The sequence below is a fragment of the Aegilops tauschii genome, chromosome 3 (genome assembly GCF_002575655.3).
Source record: "Aegilops tauschii subsp. strangulata cultivar AL8/78 chromosome 3, Aet v6.0, whole genome shotgun sequence".
NCBI lineage: Eukaryota > Viridiplantae > Streptophyta > Magnoliopsida > Poales > Poaceae > Aegilops > Aegilops tauschii.
This window is the reverse complement of record NC_053037.3, coordinates 309,770,770-309,777,802: the sequence shown is the minus strand read 5'-3', so window position 1 is coordinate 309,777,802 and position 7,033 is coordinate 309,770,770.

Genomic DNA, 7,033 nt, shown 5'->3' with positions numbered 1-7,033 from the left:
CAAGAAAGATAAGAAAATTGAATGGACTGAGGATTGTGAGAAAAGTTTCAATGAGTTCAAAACCAGACTGACAACAGCAACTGTGTTGACTCTTCCAGACATCTACCACAACTTTGATGTGTACTTTGACGCTTCCAGACAAGGTCTTGGATGCGTACTTATGCAAGATGGCAAGGTTGTAGCATATGCATCTCGACAGCTACGCCCCCCATGAAGGGAACTATCCTACTCATGATCTGGAATTAGCCGCGGTGGTTCATGCTCTAAAAATCTAGAGGCACTATCTCATTGGAAAGAGGTGTCAAATATTTACTGCCACAAAAGCCTCAAGTATATCTTTACTCAGCCAGATTTAAACCTCCGCCAACGAAGATGGCTTGAGTTGGTCAAGGATTATGACCTTGGAATTAATTATCACCCGGGTAAGGCCAACGTGGTTGCCGATGCACTCAGTCGAAAGCCTGTCAGTCTGAATGCCATGATGGAATCCTTGCCTCCCAAACTTCAGGAAGAGATTACCCAGCTCAATCTAGTCATAGTTGATGCGGGTCTTGCTAATATTATGGAAATTACTCCTACCCTCGAGGATGAGATCCGCAAGGCTCAGCCATATGAACCAGTGCTACAAAAACATGCCAAGCGTATGCTAGAGGAATAGACATCAGATTTTACCAAGGACCAGCGCGGTACCCTGCGATTCCGCGGAAGAATTTGTGTACTAAGTCAAGAAGATTTAAGGAAGAGGATACTATTAGAAGCACACGAATCTTCGTATTCTATTCACCCCGGAGGCACTAAAATGTATGAAGACCTTCGACAAATATTCTGGTGGGATGGGATGAAGAAAGACATCGCCTATTTTGTGGCCTGTTGCGACATCTGCAATAAAGTGAAGACAGAACACCAGAAACCAGCCGGACTCCTCCAACTGTTGCCTGTTCCACAATGGAAGTGGGATGATGTCTGCATGGATTTTATCACAGGTCTACCAAGGACTCATCGAGGCAATGACGCGGTATGGGTCATAGTGGGCACCTTAACCAAGGTAGCTCATTTTATTCCCATCAGAACCACATACCGAGCTGACCAACTCGAACAATTGTATGTGTCTAGAATAGTCAGTCTGCATGGAGTACCTCGAACAATCACTTCCGACAGAGGGTCACTTTTTACCTCCGCTTTCTGGTCACATCTCCATCAAGCTTTGGGGACAGCACAAAAGTACAGTACAACTTATCATCCTCAGACCGATGGACAGACTGAGCGTGTAAACCAAATACTCGAAGATATGCTTCGAGCATGTGCCTTGGTCCAAGGACCCAAATGGGAAGACTGTCTGCCATATGCCGAGTTCTCCTACAACAATAGCTTCCAGTCCAGTCTAAAGATGTCACCTTATGAGGCTCTGTATGGCCGTAAGTGCCGCACTCCGCTAAATTGGTCTCAAACCGGAGATAGCCGCATTTTCGGAACAAATCTCATGACGGAAGTAGAAAAGCAAGTCAAGGAAATGCGAGACCGATTGAAATTAGCCAAATCCCGACAGAAGAGTTACTATGATGCAAAGCACCGACAGATCAGTTTTGAACCCGGAGAGCATGTATACCTCCGAGTCACTCCTAAGAAAGGAGTCAAGAGATTTCAGACTCGCAGAAAATTGGCACCCAGGTATATTGGCCCATTCCCGGTTATGTCCAGAGTGGGTACTGTTGCATATCAGTTGGAATTGCCCCCGGAATTGTCAGAGGTACAAAATGTGTTCCATGTCTCACAACTAAGACGATGTATATCACCTCCCGAGAAAAGGACTGATATGTCAGAATTAGAGCTGGCTAAGGATTTGACGTATAAGGAGAGACCGTTCAGAATCTTGGATACAATGGAAAGGGTCACCCGTAGTAAAGCAAGAAAATTTTATAAGGTTCAGTGGGAGCATCACAGAGAGGCAGAGGCAACTTGGGAACATGAGGAATTTCTTAAGGAAACCTATCCAGAATTGTTTTCCCGAGCAACCGAATCTCGAGGACAAGATTCATCCTAAGTGGGGGAGGTTTGTGACAGCCTGGTTTTTGCCCTCTCTTCTTTTTCTGATTTTTATTTGGTTTTTATTTGAATTTGGAGTATTGGATCATTTCAGTTGGACTTAAACACTTGGGCATCACCTTGATTTTCACCCAAGTGACTCATTCCTCTCCCGAGCCATCATTTCTTCTCTGGTTAACCTCAAAATAATATTATGAATATTTTTCTTAAATGAAAAATATTCATTTCCTCCTCCAAAACCCTAACCAGCCACATGTGTTCCAAAGCAACCCCTATTTTTCTTGCCCACAAAAATCTGAGAAAATTCCCAAATATTCTTTGAACCCTAGGGCACCTTTCTGAGCAAAAATATTGCATCACTTTTTGGAATATTTTAGCTACAGAAAATATTTTATGTTCTGACCAGAAATGGTAGTTTCTACAGCAACTACCATTTTACTTGCTCCAACACCGCTGAATTTTCTTGTGCATCACTACCTTCCTAGATGATTGCTAACCTCCAAAGCTTAGCTCCCAACTCCTACTAATTTGACCAGAGTTAACTCTCAAAGTTACTACCCAGAAACTTACCAGGAAGTGAAACTCCAACTTACAACACCTGGGCTCGACTCAAAGCATTGGCACAACCCAAAACACTAAGGACTACACGCCAAAAATGAAATTGGGGCCACCCGCGGCTCTATGCCGAAGTGCACGTGGTGACCACGCGTGTGCACGATGCCAGCATGCTAGCCGACGCGCTCTGAGTGCCGCCGAGCACTCTGTTCGTCGCGTGCTCGCTTCCCCAGCTGCCGCACCTCGCCAAACTTCACCACCATCGCCGTCTCGACTCCCTTAACCCCCTCCTGGCGCTCGCCGACGCTGGAGCTCGCCGTAGCGAGCACGGGCTCGACCAGGCTAACAGAACGGTGCGCCGCGCACTGTGTTCCTCACCACCCCCTTGTTCATGTGCTCGTCGCTGCCCTCTCACATTGCCTGCATGGTATGCGTCGCCTTTCGCCTCGCTCACTGACGTTGTTTGTCGCCGGGCACCATGTCCAGGTGTCCTCCAGTGGAGCCTGATCCCCTCACCTCGCTCGCCTATAAATGCAGCCCTCCCCAGCCCTCTCGAGCATCACAAACTCACCACACACTCTCCACAAGACAGTAGGAAGCCGTAGCCCAGCCGGGCAGGCCTCGGGCCCCCGTCCCCGAGCTCGAGCTCGCTGGCGATCCCCGCGGTTCTCCCCCACCGGTCCAGCCCCTCCCAGGCTCGGGCTACTCTTCCAGAGCCTCCACCGTGCTGCAGTGGTGCCGTTCGACCCGTTTGGAGCCACTGGTGCTGCCTCCCGTCGCCGTCATCCCCAACTCCGGCGACCTCTGCTCTCTGTCGCCGCTGGAGAGGCTCGTTCCGACGTTGTCCGACCACCCCTAGCTATTCTTTGGGTACGGGCAGGTGCGCCTCGGTCTTGTCTGTTGATCTATCCCTCTGGATCTGGCTAACGTGCCCTCCTCGCCGGCGTGTGCTCTGCTCCGCCGTGCTCTGTTTCCTTCTCCCCTCCCTCTCACCTGACCAGCGGGGCTCGCTGTCAGCCACTCTGGCCGCGCCCGAAGCGGTACGAGTGGTCACGCCCCGCGGGTTTACGTCTTCGATGTCATCCCCCCAGTTCTGTTTTTATTTAAATTAAATTCAAATTTAACCAGAGAGCTTCAAACAGCCACAACTTTTTAACCATAAGTCCAAATGAATTGATTCTTTTGCATTATGTTCTTAATGAAAATATCTAGCAGCTCACCAAAAATGAGATTTTTCTCTGCTGTCTAGAATTTCTGGTGATTTTCAGAATGGTTCTTGATGTTTTCTTTTTATGTTTTTAATTGCTTTCAGAAGGTGAAGCTTGTCTTGAGGATCACCAGGAGGAGTGTGAACCTCACTTGCACTAAGGTAAGCCACGGCAACATTTTCATGGTGCCATTGCAATATTGTGATTTTTCAACTTGAATAAATGCTTTAGTTCATGCATTTAAATCACTTAAATAACTATATATATTATGTTGTATGCTTGTTTAGCTTGATATGGTTAGTATACATTAGTTTGAAGCTAACTAAGTTAGTTTAAGTCAGTAGAAGTAATGCTTGGTGCTGAAGTAATAAAATGACTATGAACAAGATTTATTTTGGTGAATATTTTCTTAAATGAGGAAATGTTTTATATTAAGTTACTAGCATGGTGAAGCTTGCTGAATAAATATAACCAGAGAAAGGTTATGAGTTGTTGATATGTATGGTTACTACTTGATGAAGTTGACCCATTTATTTTCAATGATAAGTGATGCATGTTATATGATTGCATTTTCATGGCATATCATGACACCGGTTATTTCCATTTTATGTTGAACTTGATAATAACTCAACTTGAACATATCGTTGATCGGGTCATGGTGCCATTGAATCGAGTTTTTCCCAGTGCAACCACATTTGCCTTTATGGGAAGGCCTTTATTCGGTCCATTGTCATGCCTTTGGTCGGTGCCTCCAACGAGGGAAGGTTATGGGCGTACGTTACCCTGGCCTGGTAAGCAGACATAACCTTGTGTGCCCGTTGTTGTTATGGTACCTTGTCCCCGTTTGGGACCGTTTATGTTTTTGCCATGATGGTGGCCGTTGGTGTCTTTGGTAGAGACGGGGCCACCCAGGACTTAGCACAATGGGGAGTGAGTCAGAGTGGCCAGGAGAGTGTCATGGCATTGGAGGGGTTTCGTCGGAATGCCGTTGGTTCACCCGAATGGGAGTACGAGGCCATGGATTCCGTGGTGTGGGTACAGTGTGCTACCTCTGCAGAGTGTATTTAATCTATCGATAGCTGAGTCCACGGTTACAAACACAACTCAAAAGTAGGTCACACCATGGGTCAATGTTTGAATAATCTTGCACACTAAAGCTAATAACTTTGCACTATTGCAAAGAGGATGGTTGAGAAACCATTTTGATGATGGAGACCAAGTTGTTGGTCAGTTTGTGGTCCGAGACAGATCACCGTTTGGTTACGAGGTAACCCGTTCAAAGACCAAGATGTTGGTCCGTTTGTGATTCGAGAAAGATCACCATTTGGTTACGAGGTAACCCATATGGTAAGCAAGTCCGAGGGGCTTGAGGCACGAGATCTTATTCACTGCATCCCTAGTATGTTGTTGCATTGATGATAATATGTTTAAGATCATGATATTGCTTGTCATTATGTTTATGCTTGTTGTGAGCTTGCAAGTACATTCAATGTACTGACCTGGCGTGTCATGCCAGATTTCAGGAAAGTCTCGTCGGAACGGAGTGCTGTCCGAGTCTAGATCGTGTCCAGATTGGTGTCCCTGTGCTATGGAGTTCCACTACGTCATCATTCCGCTGACGCGTAGTTGTCGTGATCGAGGCCCCCTTTATATTCACTAAATAATGTACATATTGTTCAGCCGCACCGTGTGTGCCGCTAGGCCTCGCAACTTGTTGTAATATGAACTATGTTCCGCTAGCATCAATAAAGCGGTTGTTTTCTGTACCAAGATGTTGTGTATTGCCAGAAGACAAGATATCTGGGCTAGCAATGCAAGGTAAACCGGTTGCTATGAGCCGGGGTGCCAGATCCAGCCTCCACCGCTCCTCCATAGGCTACTGTTCAACCAACCCTCTCGACGAGGTTCTGTTCAACCACCCCTCCACGGGCTAGTGTTCACCCAGCCCTCCACCGGCTACTGTTCAACCAGCCCTCCACGGGGTCCTGTTCGTCCAACCCTCCACGGGGCCCTATTCATCCACCCCCAACCGGCTCGATCGATCGGGGTCCTATTCGTCGAGTGGCAACGGCCTCTGCTACCACGGGGTCCTGTTCATCCAACCCCCCACCGGGAACTGCTCATCCAACCCCCCCAAAAACGCTCACTGTTCATCAAGAGGCAGCAGGTTCAATCGGATTCAGTTAGCAGCAGTAGCGAAGGAATCGCTCGATCGGGTTCAGTTAACAGCCAGGGATCGATCGATCGCTCGGGTTCAGTAACGCGTAGCCTGCAGTGCAATCGCTCGGGTTCAGTAGGCGAACGCCTCGCTCGGGTCAGTTAGAGCCCAATGCCTCACACCCACGCGTATACGTGTATGAGAGAAACGCGCATCGCTCGGCCCTCGACGACCCACCGTAACCGGGAACTCCCCAATATTTTCCTCGCCCTTGCTTCTACCACGGTTTTTTCTGTCATGGACTGCCCAAAGAATGTCATGCAGCTGCATCTCCGGCCCGCCTAGGACGAAAAGTCCATTTCCTGTCATAATTTTTTGTCATAGAAGTAGGAGCCCACCACATCTATGATGATACCGGGTTTTGTCACAATTATCTTCATAGAAGTATCATAAGCATGACAGGAAAAAATTCGTTTGGCCCAAAATGTCACGGATGTGTCATTTTTTTGTAGTGACAGCTACGGTAAGTATTTCCCTCACTTATGAAATCAAGGCTATCAATCCAGTAGGAGAACCAAGCAACACTATGCAAATGGTACCTGCACAAAAAGAACAAATACTTGCAACCCAACGCGAAAGAGGGGTTGTCAATCCCTCTACGGTAAAAAGATAAATTAAATTGTATGAGATTGGATAAATAGATCTAGCAAAACAGCTGGGGGTGAAGCAAGGTAGTTTTGGGTTTTTGGAATAATAGACCTGAAACAGTATGATAAAAGATAGACCCCGGGGGCGTAGATTTCACTAGTGGCTTCTCTCGAGAAAATAAAATACGGTGGGTAAACAAATTATTGTTGGGCAATTGATAGAAGAGCAAATAATTATGACGATATCCAAGGCAATGATCATGTATATAGGTATCACATCCAAGATTAGTAGACCGACTCCCGCCTACATCTACTACTATTACTCCACACATCGACCGCTATCCAGGATGCATCTAGTGTATTAAGTTATGGAGAAACAGAGTAATGCAGTAAGAACGATGATATGATGTAGACAAGATCTA